The sequence below is a fragment of the Oxyura jamaicensis genome, chromosome 1 (assembly GCF_011077185.1).
Source record: "Oxyura jamaicensis isolate SHBP4307 breed ruddy duck chromosome 1, BPBGC_Ojam_1.0, whole genome shotgun sequence".
Classification (NCBI taxonomy): Eukaryota; Metazoa; Chordata; class Aves; order Anseriformes; family Anatidae; genus Oxyura; species Oxyura jamaicensis.
In genome coordinates this window covers 109118639-109134858 of record NC_048893.1, presented here as the reverse complement: position 1 = coordinate 109134858, position 16220 = coordinate 109118639, and the positions used below count along the sequence as shown (strand labels likewise).

The 16220-nt window shown below is 43.5% G+C and overlaps 1 long non-coding RNA gene across 1 annotated transcript; it reads right to left on the bottom strand.

Annotated features, from left to right (window-relative positions):
* Positions 1-7320: 7320 nt before the first annotated feature.
* Positions 7321-14328, bottom strand: LOC118160738. Its single transcript, XR_004747649.1, has 2 exons — positions 14143-14328; positions 7321-8083 (listed from the first exon to the last, which is right to left on the bottom strand). It is a non-coding gene; the product is annotated as an uncharacterized LOC118160738 (long non-coding RNA).
* Between the last annotated feature and the right edge of the window lie 1892 nt (positions 14329-16220).

Below are 16220 nucleotides of genomic sequence, written 5' to 3'. Positions count from 1 at the left end.
AAGGAAAGGAAAGGAAAGGAAAGGAAAAAAAAAAAAGAAAAGAAAAGAGAAAAGGAAAGAGAAAAGAAAAGAGAAAAGAAGAAGAGGAAGAAGAGAAGAGAAATCATGTAAATGTTAAACAATTCTATTTTGATTAGGCTGTAACAAAACCATTAAAAATGCTGCTCATCTTTGGGGTGGGGGGCAGTACAAATATTCGCCTGCCTTTTTTTTTTGATTAGTGCATGTCATGATGAAACCATCACTGCGTCACGATCAGCATGTTTAAGAGAGCAGCCAGCCAGCTCCAAAAGGGTATAAAAGCCAATGCCCAAGAGTTTATAGAGTGACAGAGCCAATTCTAGTACTGATTTATTGAAACTCAAATTGGAGCACTTAGATTTCATTTCTGCCAAATGATGTTGTTGGAATGCCTAGTTATTTTCTCATGCGAATAACTGAGAAAAAAAAAAATAAAAAAAAAAAAAAAGGAAAAATAAAAAAAAAAACTGGAACTCTTAAAATTAAAGGCCTTCTCTCTCTTTGTCAGACTGCAACAAAACCAGCACATTTCCTGGTACTTCTCTTTTGCCAATGCATTTTAAACCTTTAAGGTGTTGTTTGTTTGCTTTTTTTGACATAAACTCTGGCTGGGTCTTCTGGGTCCAGGTACGTGCCACAGTCAGACAGGGAGGTGCGGGCTCCTCCCTTGCCCTCCTCCACTCCTGTTCTCTGGTGTCTGCCCAGTCCTGTAAACACCTTAAACAAGAGCTGGCTTCGGGTTCTACTATTTGTGCTATCAAGTGGGAAGGCATTTTATTTTTCTGAAATGAAAGAGCCAATTTATGCCCTTTTATGGACCATTTGAGAACTCGCTGCAGTGGAAACTTTTCTGCAATAAAGGTTTCCTTGTTTATGAGCCCTTTGTGTTGCGAGTTGCAGTACCACTTGTTACACTTAGGGAGCATCCTGCAGGCTCTGGTAAGGAAATCAGACCTTTTCATTCCTTCTCCCCAGGATTCAATGCATGTATTCCAACACTGTCTTTAGCCTGCCACCAGCTTGCTACAAAGCTGGCGAAAAAAAACAATCTAAAGCCAGTTTGTTCCACATGTGGCATGACACAGTCTTCCGCAACGTGAATAAGTGCATATTTATGAAATAATAAGAAAATATCATGGGATCCAACACAGTTAAATACCTTTTATTTAAAATAAGAACTCTCCTGTCACTCAAAGCTTGGTCATGTTCACTCAAGAACCACTTTCCCCAGCCCTGTCCTGTTCGTATGGTTCCCCATTTGCTCCCCAGAGCTCTGAGATAAGCCAAAAAAGCTTTCACTAGCAGGAGCAGTTCTGCTCTGTGTTAAAACCAGTCCCATCAGTATTGACGCTGCAGTAAAAAAAAAAAAGCAGTCTTTATGCATAAACTGGTCCTGCCAGATGTATTCTTGTTGTCTTTTCAATTTTGAAACAGTGTTTTTGTCTCCAATTTACAAAAGGCTTCCTTCGCTACTGAGTGAAAGACCAACCTGACAACCAGGGAAACAAAACGTAGCTAACAGGCTCTATCAAGGCTGTAATAAAACTAAAGAATGTGTTTGTATTTGAATTAAAAATAAAAAATAAAAAAATAAAAAAATGAGAGGGGGAAAAGAAACCAAAATATCTATCTAGCTATTTGTCTATCTATCTAATTTTAAAAACTCAAGAACTACTTAATACAGCATTATGTGGTAGGTGTTATTTTTTAAGTGGGAACATAAAATTTCAGTCAGTGATATTCTTTTGACAGTATTATTTAACCACAAATGACAGATAATAATCAACTGGAGCAGCTGAGGGTCTCTTAATACCATTAAGCTATGAAGTTGTAAAAATGACAGCAAAATAATTACTGTTGTGCTTGTTGAGTCGTAGGAGCTAAGCTCCATGTTTCCATGGATATAGAGTTTCCGGTTTATGGTTTGGTCTTTTCCTATTTAAAGATCAATACTGTGCTAAGGAGAAAGCAGGATTCAATTCCACATTTTTTTGTGGTGTCTAAACATCAACGCTGCAAAGCACAGGGCAGCCTGAGCACTCACGACAACTACAAACTGAGCTCCATCCAGCCCTCTGTTCACATGGTGCAAAGTGACTAAAAAAAACAATCTAGCCACCTGGCAGAAGAGCTCTGTCATGTTTAGGAACCTCTTGTCCTCCAGATACTGAGCCTCTAGGACATCTTTATTCCTTCACCAAAACCATGATACTGCAAGAGGAGGCTGGGTCATGGCCCTTGGCTTCTTCTAAGAAGCTGTGCAGAGTCACACACAGCCAGCTGTAAGTCCAAGTACGGTTCTCTACTCACCATGAGTCAATCCTTTCCTTCTGGTGCACACCCTTGCCAGCAGCTAGTCCTTAAATTGCTGTGAGGACACTGTGGCCGCACGAGCACTAGCATGACCACAGGAAATCAAAGCAGAGGTTATGTCAACAGGCAATAGGCATGTGGAGGAAAGTGGTTGCATGGATGGAGATCAACATAAGACTGTGTCCACAGACAAGGATGTGTCATGAGAGCTTTGACTTACCCAACAAGCCCTAAAGATGGAATTAAAGATGAGCCTGATGGTCACATCTCTGTGCCTATCCCACACTGGGCTCACAAAATGGAGTGGCTCATACCAGACAAGCAAATACCAAGTTATTGCTGGTTTACCCATTCAAGGCTTACAAAATCAGCTGGCATTTGGTCAGTGAGGGTATTATTTATTAACATGTTTCACATTCAGAGCAATGCTCTGCTATTCAGTATAGAGGTGCCACCCCCATTAAGTCAACAGGGTGCAGGAGAACAATGCAAAACTTGTCTCAGAAATGCACATGCAATGGACTGAAGAGCTTCCAGTGCTGCAACCATGACACCAGCAAGGGCAAACCAAGAGATGACGAGATCATTGCAGAAGATGAAAACAGTGAGAAGGTATGGAATATATGAGCGAAATGCAATTTAAGACCTGGCACTTGAGGAGCAGAAAATGGTGACAAAAGCTATTTGACATTTAATGGTGCTGTTAACTTGTGTGGCAGCAGAAGATAGCTCAAGCCTGCACGTTGTTAACTGACCTAATTCCAGACTCTTGATAGCGCCAACAGTGGGGTACGGCACAGCTGCTTGATGCCAGCATCTGCAAGTGTGAAGAAGGATCGTGGTATTTCCCAACACTTCCTGGCCCCTGTCTGCTGGCAGCCCGGGCTGTCTGTGTCCCATCCCGGTCAGTGCCCTCTGTGCAGCACTGCCTTCCTTTCCTCGTTACGTTCCCAGCCAGAGGCACTCACGAAAAACAGCAGTTTTGAAGGAAATGAGACAGCCAGCTGGACTCAAAGTCCTTGCTAAGGGTGGCAGTTTAGATCAAGGGAAGCTGGCAGAAGAGGATGAACATTATCAGTAGCCATCACATAATCAAGGACATGAGAGAGAAATGGTTTTAGCAGTGCAGAAGGGGCTGGACTTCAGCTGTTTAATAGAGAAAGCAACCACCATGCTCGGAAACTCTGCAGGTGGGGTGACTAGACAGACGCATTGCCAGCCTAATTTGCCTCCAACTCCTGATCAGAATACACAAGCCCCTGGGGCAGCAATGGCTTCAGGCTTCACTTTGAGCCACAACACTTTTTTTTTTTTTTTTTTTTTTTTTTTTGGAATCCCATTATCACTTATTCCTACACTTCTGAGCAATTCTTTGCTCAGGCTGGATTTTCCCCACTTTGTGTCAGAAAAAATTTCATTGGATCTTTCAGCTGTGGTTGAATTTTGCAAGGGCAAAAAAAAAAATACATCTGCAAGACGTGCGGAACCTGACAGTCCTTCCTGTGCTGTCATTGCACCGAGGAGCGAAGCCCGTCGCAGCGGTCTTCAGTAAGGCTGAGTGCCTGCCTCTTCCCCCTCCCCTCATTCTCAGTAGGATGTGCGTGGTGCTCAGCCACTCTGGAAAAAAAAAAAAAAAAAAAAAAAAAAAAAAAAAAAAAAGCAGGCTATTTCCACAGAAATTAAGTCATCTCTTGGCTAAATCCTATCATGTGCTGTTCAGCAGATGTAGGGGGCCTCTTTTTCCGGCCGTGTAGCTGATCAGGTTCTCCATGCTCAAGAAAGAGCTAGCACAGAGGACCAGCTCACCATGTGGGCAAGCTCACGCAAGAGCTTACCGCGGCGTGTGGTTTTGGGGGGTGGCTAGTTTATTAGGCTTGCTAGCACGACAGCTGCCTTTGGAGGAAGGCCCGGGTATGTTTTCGTTTCTAGAACGTACTGCCTCAACCATCCCAAGGAATCTTGGTTTGGCCAGGAGGAGCCCTGCGGCTCAGGGCCTTCCAGCAGCACTTCCTCCACCCTAATTTGGGCAGGATTTCGCTCTGCAGGAGTAGCGCCACAGAACCTGGAGACCATTCCTTTTTTTTTTTTTTTTTAATATATATTAATATTATTTTTAAATAAGGTATAATTACATGCAGCACACAGGCTCATGAATCAACCTGATTCTGTTGTGACAAGTTTAGCTCTGGGCGTGTGATCTGTCCTAGGAGATCACACAATTTTTCCTTCTTATCCCTTTTAATAGTAAAATACTCTTGCCTGCCCTCTCTTTCTTCTTATCTAATCATCAGCCGTTAAAATGACACAGAGAATAACACCTCCACTTGCCCAAACTGTTCCGCTTGTCATTTGACATCTTTCTCTCACCACCACAAAACAGTTTCCCTGTTGACTCTCCAATCTGACATGAACCTTCTGGTTTCTTCCTTGCTTCTTCCCTTGTGTGTGTGTCTAATACCAACTCGTCTACTGCTGTCCTGATCTGACAAAACAAAACAAAACAAAGCAAAACAAAACAAAAAAGGAAAAGAAGATTACTAAAGGCTGTATTGAAAACACTCTCTGTAGAAAAAAATGGGGCTGAACAATTGTTTATGTCTACAAATCAGCTGACATTGGGCAGGTAGACAGTATGCTAACATCTGCGGTCATTAGGTTGATCGGTGTCCTTCGTATCCTTTTCCAACTTCCTTTCTTATTGCTCTTTCCTACTTGCATTTTGTCACATGAATACATTGCTGAAAGAGAGGCTTTGGGACAGAAACTCTTCTTGTCATATGTGGCTGTGGTGGATAGAAAAATGGGATTCTTAAAATATGAGTAACACATTTTACTAATTTGTATCACCTTATGGGATGTTATACGCAGGTCAATTTTCATTATATTCCAGATCTAAGATTCACCTTTATTCGTAGGACTTGACCTCTCCAATACCAATGTACACTACACAATTCAGCATGTGATAATTGTCTTACAACCTTGTAATTTTCCTTTATAAAGATCAATACAGTTCCCTTAAAAGATTTTATATGAGCAGAAATAAACACTGCAAGCTAGCGGTTGTCTTCATCATGCAGAATGAAGACCACTCTCCACCATCACAAATATGAAAAGATCAGATGGCAAAGGACTCAGTGTTAAAGAGTGAGTAATGACATCTGAACAGCCCTGTAGGTGACCTTTACAGCTCCTTGAAGCAAAAAAGCCAGCCTGGAGGATACGTAAAATGCTGCTGAGATGTACCTTGAAGAAAAAGGCCACGTTCCTGAAATGAGGCAAAAGCCAGTACCCTCCTTAAGCACTTTCCAGCGGAGCTGAAGCATGCCCTGCTGTCCCTGCTGGGCTGCAGCCAGCGCTCGTGTGCTACCCAGAAGCTGCAGAGGGTGGAAAATCACCAGGTCTAGAAGCTGTCCCACCATTGATTTATTCTGAGGCATTCATTATTGAGCTAATCTCCGCTCTACAAAGAGACTGTCAATAATGCCCTTGGAAACAGATCTCTGCCTGCAGAGCAGACACTACCCTACCACTTCCCCAGATGGCTGGGAAGCAGGCTTGGGCCTGCATCCCCTCCGGCCACCGCAGAGAGCCCCACATCTTGCTGCCACCAAAATGGCCAGGGGTCTTCTTTGCCTCTTGCTACCACCTCTTGGTGAAGGTGGATGAGCAGTGAGAGCGGGATGAGCAGTGGGAGTAGGAGAGAAGGAGGAAGCAGGCACAACTGTCATGGTGGGAGTCAGCCATCTTGCAGAACACCCTCAGAGCCCTGCCACCATGGGCCAGGCCTGCCATGATGACTCCTTTGCACAACTCCATCTCGTGCAGCTCCCCAGGCCTCCAGCTCTACCTTGCACCCCACCTTGCAATGGTGGGTACTGATAGTCCCCCTGTCACCATCTGCCTCAGCTTCATCAGCAATGGGAAACTTCCCCCATCATGCCAGCACACAACCAGGCCCATACATGCCTTCATGGGAGAGCGAGCGAGGGGGGGTCTTCATCCCATGGGTCAGCACTCGGAGCTGGGGGCCTCCCTGTCTGCAAAGCTGGCAGCTGGCTCCCACTCCCCGGTCCATGCCCTGTCTTTGTGCCTTGACATACTTTGTTCTGGCCACCAACACAAATGAGAAATGGTTGCAGTAGATGTTCATCATTACCCTCCTGTAGGCTGTTAATTGTACATGACTGAAGTTATAAATTGCTGCAATAAATTGTCATCATTGACTTACAACCTTTGAAATGTTCATCAGTTAAGAGCATCTGAAGGATAGCCAGAGTGACAGGGATTAGGTTTTATGGCTCCTCTGTTTATGGATATAGAGGAGGCAGCATCTTCTCAACTGCATCACGTGCACGGGCTTATCTGCACCCTGGGCCACCCTGCAAAGGAAGAACAGGGAAAGAAGCAGCAGCAGTGCTGCACAGCACCAGGAGTGAGCACTGTTGCACCACACCTTTCCTTGCGCGTCTTTGACTCAGGGCCACATAAAGATTTCATGAAATCTGCTCTTGTTTAACAAGATCCACTTTTGTTTAATGATCTGATGGCCACTGGACCAGCAAAGATGGCCAGGCCTGGATTCTCCATTCATCTCTGCCATAGCCAGCAGTCTCCTGTCCTCCAGACGAAGGAACTGTCTCTGCTGGGTTTCCCCATCGTGTGGAACAGAACGGCTGCCCTCTGGCCAGGGCTGAGCTTTAAAAATAATAGCTACACTACCACAAACTATCATGAGGCACATAAACAAGTCATCCAGACATCAAAAATTGTCAAGAAGCGAGTCTCCTGCTGCTTCTCCAGCACTGAAATAAAGTCCTGCTACTCTGGATTTATACCAGTTATATTTGAGGCAAGTTTTGGCCTCTGGTTTCCAAATCCTTTTATTGAATTAAGAGCAGAATTCCTGTTTCCAGAGTTTCACATCAACATGACAACACTGAAGCAAACAAGAATAGTCTATTTAAAAGCAAGCAAACATTTCGCAGATGAAAGACAAACACTGTAGGTATTTATTAAGGCCCTAATCCAACCAAATCTCTAATCCACTTAGAAAAAGAAAAAAAGCTTCAAACAAGCATTTTCAAGATTCACAAGAACACCAAGGCATCTGAAATGCTTTACTTCATCTCTTTCCTCAAAGGTATCCCCTCATTGAAAGCATCTTGGGTTTTCTGGATAATGCTGTGGTGAAGGAACACAGGACCTTTTCAAGCTTTTGCAGCATCACAGACTTAGAGATCCTCTTTGCAGCCCTTTACGTGCACTGCTTTTTTTTTTTTTTTTTTCATCTCAAATCTAGGCTGGTCTTGAAAATCTCCATAAATGGTTGGACTCAATACCATAGTTTGGTGTACTCCTGCCTTGATGTTTTTTCCTCCATGGTTTTTTCATATAAAAGAAATGGAAGCTGGTGTCTAAGGATGCCTAGCTAACTTTTCTCCTAATGGAGAAGTGATCTTGAAGGCTTCAGTCATCACGACAGCAAAATAATTCATGCACAGGATGCTTTCTACATACACATGACATAAGAGACTCCTCTGCTTTTCTCTTTCTTCCATGGGCTCTTTCTGCTGCTGCTATTACGGAGCTGCCACTCCTCTTCTGGGACAATATGGCAGCTAATATGGCTTAATTATATTTGTTCCCATCTGATGCTTTCTCATTCTTGGCCTAGCTTCCTCCAGGTATCTTCAGTTCTGCCTTCTCCAGGCCAGATCAGAATGACTGTCATGAAATCTTAGTTCTCTTTCTGTAATGAAACATAAAAAATACATGATGTTGGTGTCTATTCTGAAAGCCCACAGAATAGTTCTCCTCAACATAGCTGGTATGGTAAAGGATCTTATATAAAATTCAAATTTTTTTCATTCCAATTGCTTTCCTCCTAACAAAAAATGAAATTTAACTTTTAGCAGAAAAGCTGTTTGAAGAGCTGCCTGAAATATGAAGTTTTCCGGAATTGTGTTGTTTCCAAGAAGAAAAAGAACATTTGCCTGTTTTTAGATTAGCAGAGGAATAAATACAGATGATTAAATATATCATGAGTCTGAAATTATTTTTATTTTTCTGATGACCAAATGCTGTGCGACTAGCTTTATTGTGCAAGGTTTTTCCCATTAGTTATTTTTAGGGGTTTTAGATTGTATTTTCCCCTAACTGGTGACATAATGTCTTGTTAAGACAATTGACCCAGATAAGACTACGCCAACTTCATCAGAATTGGTCTTATACATCTGGATTTTTGATATTTTGGTGGGTCACAGACCAATAGTCTCTGTGGCATGGAAAATATTTAATTTTTTTTAGACTGCCAGCTTCAGCAAGACTCCTCCAAGTTGACACTAGTTAACAGTGACCTAATTCAAGCTTGATTGGACAAAGATGCCTGGCCCTAAGGGAAATAGTGCAAGGCAACCCACAAATTCAAGGGTGAAGCAGAAAAGCCTTGTCTTATGGGTCAGCAAGCAACCTGAGGGAATAGTGCTGCTTCAGAATATCAACAGCTGTCATCTGGGGAAAAGCAAGTCACTGCACCAACATTTAAAAAGCTCCTTCAGTAGCTGACTAATCCATCATCTCTTTCCTTGCTCCAGACTGAAAAATCCCTCCTAGTGGAAAGCAGTATGCCAGCAAAACAGTACCACATCTGCTGTGCACTCCCAGCCCCTGCTACACAAGTGTGCAGAAGACTCTGAGAGCTGAAGAGCTTGCACTGCCCTCGTATTTTTAGTATCTTCTTACTTACTCTTCTGTTCCCTAGCCTGGTTTCCCAAGGACACAAAGCTAAAGTGATTACGTTGTTTGCTGAGCTATTAGTTCTGCAACCCGCTTGTCTATTTCTGCCAAAATAGTGGACAAAGGGAGGTGTCCAAGAGGTGAGGTATCTATGCCTTCCTTCTGACCTGGCAAGGGAGAGGTCTGGGACCCGTGCTCCCACATGGGGCCAACAGCCAGGCAGTCAGCACACCTACGGCCAGCAGCCTGCACAGACTGACAGGAAGAGAATTTAGGAAACCAGAGGCTGAGAGAGAGAGGGCACAAACCCACAGGAAGCAAAGCTTCTTCCTCATGGAACAACAACTCTCATCTTTTGTTTTAACCAGTTGTGTGGACAAACTAAACTCTTTCTTAATTCTCAAGGCCCCATGTAAAACTATAATGCAATTTAAAAAATACACTCCTAATCAAAGCCGAGGGGCAACCAAAATAACCTTTGAACTCATTATAAAACAGTCAACTAAATTCAAATGATTAATTTCAGTGTTCAGTATAGTTACTCAGGTGAGGTTTGTAGCAAATCTTCATATTCTGCCTTCTAGAGTTGGGATCAAGATTGCTTAGAGCTGGCTTTCATCTGGTGAGTTAATTCTAACTCAGTATGAAGACTGATTTGCTCTTTATTTAATAAAGTATTTTAATTCTGGATTGGTGTAGTTTTACTAATAATTGTTTCATGCTGATCATGTGTCTCTTGGTTTTGTGTTTTAAAAGCATTTTAATTGCACTACTAAAATAAAAGCTGGTACTGAGTCACTTTTATTACGATATGTAAAACGTGTCCAGAATATTTCATGGCCTGCTATGGAGACCAGGTTTCCATCTGACTAGGTCTCTTTAGGGAACAAGGGTTTTTATTCTGTTGTTATATTTTGGCATTACATTTCTGGAGGCCCTGATTCCCTCCCTCCTGTCATTGACTCACTGGCTGACTTGCATTGCTATATTCTGTCCAACCTCAGCCTCCCCTTCCTCCCACCCTTTCATGCTCACCCCCTACACCAGTTTTGTATCTGGTCATCGTTTCATTAATAGGATTGCATGCTGTTTCTTCTAACAATGACCATGGTCAGAGGGAAAACAAAGACACTCTGACCCTGAGAAGCGACTACTCTTTTGACTTTATCTTTGCATTTTAGTCCCAAATTTTAGTAGTTATAGAAGTGTTGAGATCTTCACTCTAAAATTTAGCTACAGAGCTATCATTACTTCTTGAGCCTCCAGAATGGTGCCAAAGCCCTTTCCAAACTGCATTGTTCATCCCCAAATAAGTCTGCTTAGAATTTGACTGTTGCAGGTGTCCTGGAACAATACACTGCTCCCTGTTAAGAATGAAGGACAAAGAGGTATCTGAAATCTGAAGTATTATTGGACCTTGCCAATGCAAAATCTGACTGTAGGTACTGAAGAAAAACTGGGCAGGGCCAGAGTATTGATATAAGTAAATTGCACGTGTCCAATTCCTCTAGCAACCCTAATGTTTACTCTAACAGAAACAGTGCCTCCGGGTACAAAACCCAACCTGGTTCTTTTCTGCAGTTAGAAACCGCAATGAATGTAAACTAACTTCTTGGATACCAACAGTCCCAAGAGATGTGCTATACCTGACTGACCACTACAGCTTAGGTCACGATGCCAGAGTACAAACCAAAAACCACCGAGAAGGGGATGAAACATTCAAAATGAGAAAAGGTAAACTGCATAAGCAACCTATATGCCAGACCTTCAGCCAGAGCAGGTCAGCAGTGCTCCAGAAATATCTGCGGCTCAGTTCCATCATGATGTCATGGGCACGTTTTGCAACAAGCTGCTCTGTTTACAAAACTGTAGTGATGAGTGTCCAGCTGGTCATGAAAGGATCAGTCACTGCACCTTTCTGGATAAGGCTGACTGTGCCGCAGTGGGCATCTGAAAAGCTATCATGGCATGTGCTTAGGAGTCCTTAAGCACCCCTTGTCACAGTATGTTAGCCAAAATGCTGTTGCAGAGGTTGACATGTCCTTTGCCTTAAACACTTCTGCTGTTCACATGTGCATAATTGCTGCTCTAAAGCCCTCTGCTCTGAACAGACATTTTGGCTTTAAATCATGCGGGTTCAACTTCAGTAGCCTTCAACTTGACAGTCTTGTTCCAAGCATTTTGTATCATGGCTTGTGTTGGCCACTGGAGCCCAAAATCGCAGGTGAAAATCTAGTCCACGAAGGAAAAGATGTTACTGAGGATTCAGCCACAACACTTTATTCAAATGTTGCTTGCCAATATAAGGCTATTTGGAACTGGTGGCGGGGTATCACAGGAAAGGGGAAAACAATGTATTTGTTTCAAAAGTAACTGGTTGCACTGTTGTTTCTGTGCAGCTGAAGAAAAGAATATGAGAATTTTTCTAAATGCCTTGTTGGTGTGTCATGAAAATAACTTCAGATGAGTGCTCAAAAATAAGCCTAGATGAAATAGGGAATATTTACAAAATCTGTGTCTTCTTGAAAAGACAAAAGCTCCAGAGCATCAGAAAGATCCTTCAAACTCAAAAAAAATAAAAAAAAAATAAAAATAAAATAAAAAAAAAAACACTCTGAAGGCTCAGCAGCACCTTTCCAACATTGTTTTCCAAGTTTGTTTCTATATTACAACTCTTTGGTACTCTGTCATTCTGACACTGCTAACACTCGTGCTAATGCACCCTTTACACACTAGTATGAAGAGTTGTTTATGGTAGTGCAGCAGTTCCCAGGCACTAAGTGGGATACTTTACCATAGCAAGTGATATTTGTCCTGGTATAAATGGGCATAAATGCGCTCCCACTAATGACTATACCTTCATAACAACAACAAAACAAAACCATAAAAACCCACACTTCTGAGACAGTTGTATTGCAAAAAAAATGTGACTGTAGGCCAGTCCTTAGCAATGGTAATGTTGAAACAGTGGCAACTTTATGAACAGATGAATGCTCTGTTGAAAAAACTGTGACTAAGAAGACTGAAGATTGAGAGTATGGCTCAGTGGGATCTGGCTAGCACTCCATAAAACAACATCACACTTCCCTTATAAAAACCCTGCCACTGAAATACCACCCAAACATTAGAGTGCTTGGGAATGAGCAATGAAGGAACCAAACTGCTTCCCTCCTGCTGAATATAATCCTTCATCACTCACTCCCACCTCATTATCTCAGTCACTCATGGCCATGCATGAACTGCTCTATCCTAGACCACAGTTAAGCCTTCCAATACCCTCTGGTTCTCAGGAGGCGACATATCTGCTGCTAAACCCTGTTGCAGACCCACTTCCCGTCACATCCAGGACCTCCTCCTCAAGTCCTCAATGCTTTCTCATCTGTGCTCTTTTTGCCCGCCTGCTCTTCACTGCTATTGCCAATACATGCATGCTCTCCCAGCAAACTCCTTCCAGTTTCACCCTTCGTCCAGGAACAATACCTCGGCCCATACTGCCTCAAATTCAACAGCTCTCAGGCACTCATCTTGCCCAGAGGTGGCTTTCCTGAGTCTCCACGTCCCTCACACCATCTCATGTTCCCACTGGTGTATTCAGTCCCACACAAAACCGTGTAGGCTTCTCCCAGTCATTACTCCCGTCTGCAGAAAAGGCTTCTGGGGCACTCACACATGTAGCAAAAGCTGCTTTTGCAGATAGGACACATACGCTGAAACTTTAATGAAATGCTTAGAAACATAAAAGCATCTGCCAAGCATTGGTTAAAAATTTAATGTAGCTGCTTATGAAAAACATAAATGTTTGTCTGAGGCAATGCTACGGACTGTTGAGAAACGTCACCACTTCATTGACTGAGTTAACTTACCAAGTTTTTTTAAGCAACGAGCTGCGGTAAGTTGCTACCTCTTGCTTGAAATTAGGAAAACCAATTTCCTCTTTCATTCTAAAGTCTGTCTTTTGCATTTTTATATCCTGGTGGTAGGGAGGATCTAATTAACCCTTTACATTCGCTCTACTAGGTCCAGTCCTGCATACCTGCTTATCTTAACGTGAGCAAATAAACTGCAAAGAGGACACAGGAATAATCATAGGATTCAGATTACTAACTCCAAAAAGCCACTGCTGTTTCCAGGACTGAAAGCATGGCATGAAGATTATTGCAGAGTAGAACCTTTTGAATATGTGTGATCTTTATGAATGTAGCCTTTTCAATAACATTTAGAAATGATTAGAAATAAGCTGCTCTTAGCATAAAAACTGACAGCATAAATTCGGGATAATCTAGTTTGCTGCAGCCGTCGGTCGGCTGGTGCTGAGCCCAAGACAAAGCTAAGGACCCCAGGATTTACAGACACACACACAGAGTTCCTCCAGATCTGTTGAATTTAATCCAGTCTTTCCAAAGCTCTCATCTGCTACTTTATACACTCCCCACTATGTTAAACAAAACCCTTTCCTCGGTAATGACCACATAGGCCATTAGTCATTGCAACTCCTTGTAAGGAGGACGCGATTAAAACATTGCAGAGCCAATCGAAATGATTGCTGACTAAAACATCTCTCGCTTCCCCGCGGGTTCCTGGCCGATAGCTGCCTCCATCCCAGCTCCCTGACATCCTCCGCTCCTGGGCACAGCAGAGGGGCTAGCAGGGGAGGAACAAAGGTGGCTCCAAGCCACTTTCGTGCCTCATAACTTGTGCCAGGGCTGCTTAAGCTGCGCTGGCTTGCAGGCAGCCCCCCGGGGGCCCTGATGTCAGCCGAGAGGAACCGGTTGCAACACATGCTGGTTCCTCCCCGCCAGCTCCCCTTGGCTCTGCTCCCGTGCCAGGAGCTGATGGGGGGTGGCCATGCAGCCCTCTGCCGGCCCAGGAGCCGGCCGGGGCCCCTGCGCCAACACTCACCATGCAAGGCAGAGGGGCCAGCTCCCGGCAGAGGCTGCAGGCCCCCCGTGCCTGGGAAGTAGAAGGGACAGAAAAGGGTAGCAAAACTCGTTTTCCAGGGAAATTTTCCTCTAAATGCTTGTCCAAGGGAGATAAAAGTCCTGTTTCCATGGCATAAACATCACCATCCCTTACCGGCACTTATAAACAGGACACGCAGCATTGCAAAATGTTTGCCAGGGCTACTAGAGTGGAGGAATCACAAGGGTGAAGAACGAGAAGCACTGTTAGTCTCACCAGTCCCCACATGTAAGCCACTCGGTTGCTCCAACATCACCTGAAAATATGGCTTGGATTGAGCTACAAGAGCTCAAAACATGAAAAAAATGCTAAAACACATAGATTCTTCCCCCTGCCACTTTCCTACCTCTGTTTGTTTGCTTGGTAATGATTACTTCAGCCATTTGTGTTGCAAAATGTTGCCAATTTGGACTTTCATTTTAAAAAAAGTCAATTTTTTGTTTGAAATGATGGGATGTTCCCTCTGTGCTCTAGCCTGGTGCCTGATGACACAGACTCAGGTCCACATCCAGCCACAGGCTGCCCACATCTCCACATCCACCTTGGTTTCTTTGCATGTGGCTATGGAAGGGGGGTGCCTGCGTTTTCTGTGGGAAAGGAGGACATAAAACAAGCAAGTAAATCCAATAAGGAAAATGAGATATTCCCATGCCTTAGACAGAGAGAAATACGTGCAAATGTAATGCGATCATTAATTTTCTAGTCACTGGATTAGCACTCTGAATAGGTAGCGATAACATTTTCTATAGCACCCCATTACCTGTATAATCAGTCCTGGCACAGGGGGATCGCAAAGCCCACAACTGTGACTACAAAGCCTCCTGATTTCTGGAAGCTCTAAGTGTCACTGATAACACAAATCTTTGTTAAACCTGTCTGTTTTTGATGGTGTCAATGGGGAGAGGAGGAGGCATACAAGACTCCAGGGCACGGGACGCGGGGAGGAAGGGAGTGGGATGCTGGCAAAATGAGCATGTTCCTCCTTTCTTTGTCGATACCCAGCCCGACCAGAGCTCATCCGAATAAGTGGAAAGGCACCCACTGATTTCAGTGGACTTTGGATGCAGCCCCAGAAGCTTCAAAATGTAAACAGACAGATAGATAGGGGTATGCGCCTGCCAGAGTAATTTCCCCTAAATAAAACCACTTTGGCATGAGAAGAGTCCCTCAAAAGTATGTCTGTGGGAGGCATGCATGGGGAAGAAAAGCAGGCCAGCCTGCTGGCACGTGACATAGTGAGGATCACCACAGCCCAGTTCCCAGGTTGCTGGCACCCTTGGACCCCCGGACTCACTTGCTGTCCCCACCAGAGTCTGTCTGTCTGGGTGGCACGTATAGCACGAGCTGTCCCTCCACAGAGGCCACTGCAGATGGGCTCCAGGAGGGAACAGGGTGAACAGACAGGGATTGCCGGGATTGTGCTGCTACTTCCAGCTCTCTCCAAGCCTCAGGAGCAGCCAAAAGCACAGCACCTTAATGATAAAGGATATATTGTGAAATCAGTGTCAACACACCTCGTGTCATGTTGACTGCTCCTCCAGGCATTCTGCACCAGTGCCCCATGGAAAGTAACAAAGGAGACTGCCCAAACATTTCGGGAGGGCTGAAAGTTTCTATGCAACTCTGGCTTAAATTGCACAATTTCTTTAGGAATTTTACATTTGTCTCAGTCGGTCTACTAACTCTCAATGTTATAATAATGGGCAGAATATTAGCAGCAGGAAAATAATTTTGACCTGCCATTAAAGACATAATGATTAATGCCCATACTTAGCTGTTCATAGTAAACATTTTTCTCCTACTTTCAGAACAGGAAAGTATTTCAACACATACCAGGATTCATTGTAACATCATTAATCATGATGAATTACCCTAGTATTCATGTGGATGCAAAATAAAATTCCTTGGGAATTTCACTGTAGCTTAATATTAATTCGTATTTACTCTGTTACAAACTCTCCTTCCCTTTCAATCGTTTTTTTTTTTTTCTTTTCAGTTCCCCCAGGTTCTCTTGCGTAGCCACATACTGTAACATTTCATTTATTGCATATTGCTTTCTTTAAGCTTGTATTATTTGTTTGTTGTTCTTTGCTGCTTTCACCCACTCAGCTGTTCATTCATTCCTGTTAGAAATTAACAGGCTATGTCAAAAGCAGCTTGTCCTCAGTTAGAGTCATAAATTCACCACAGCA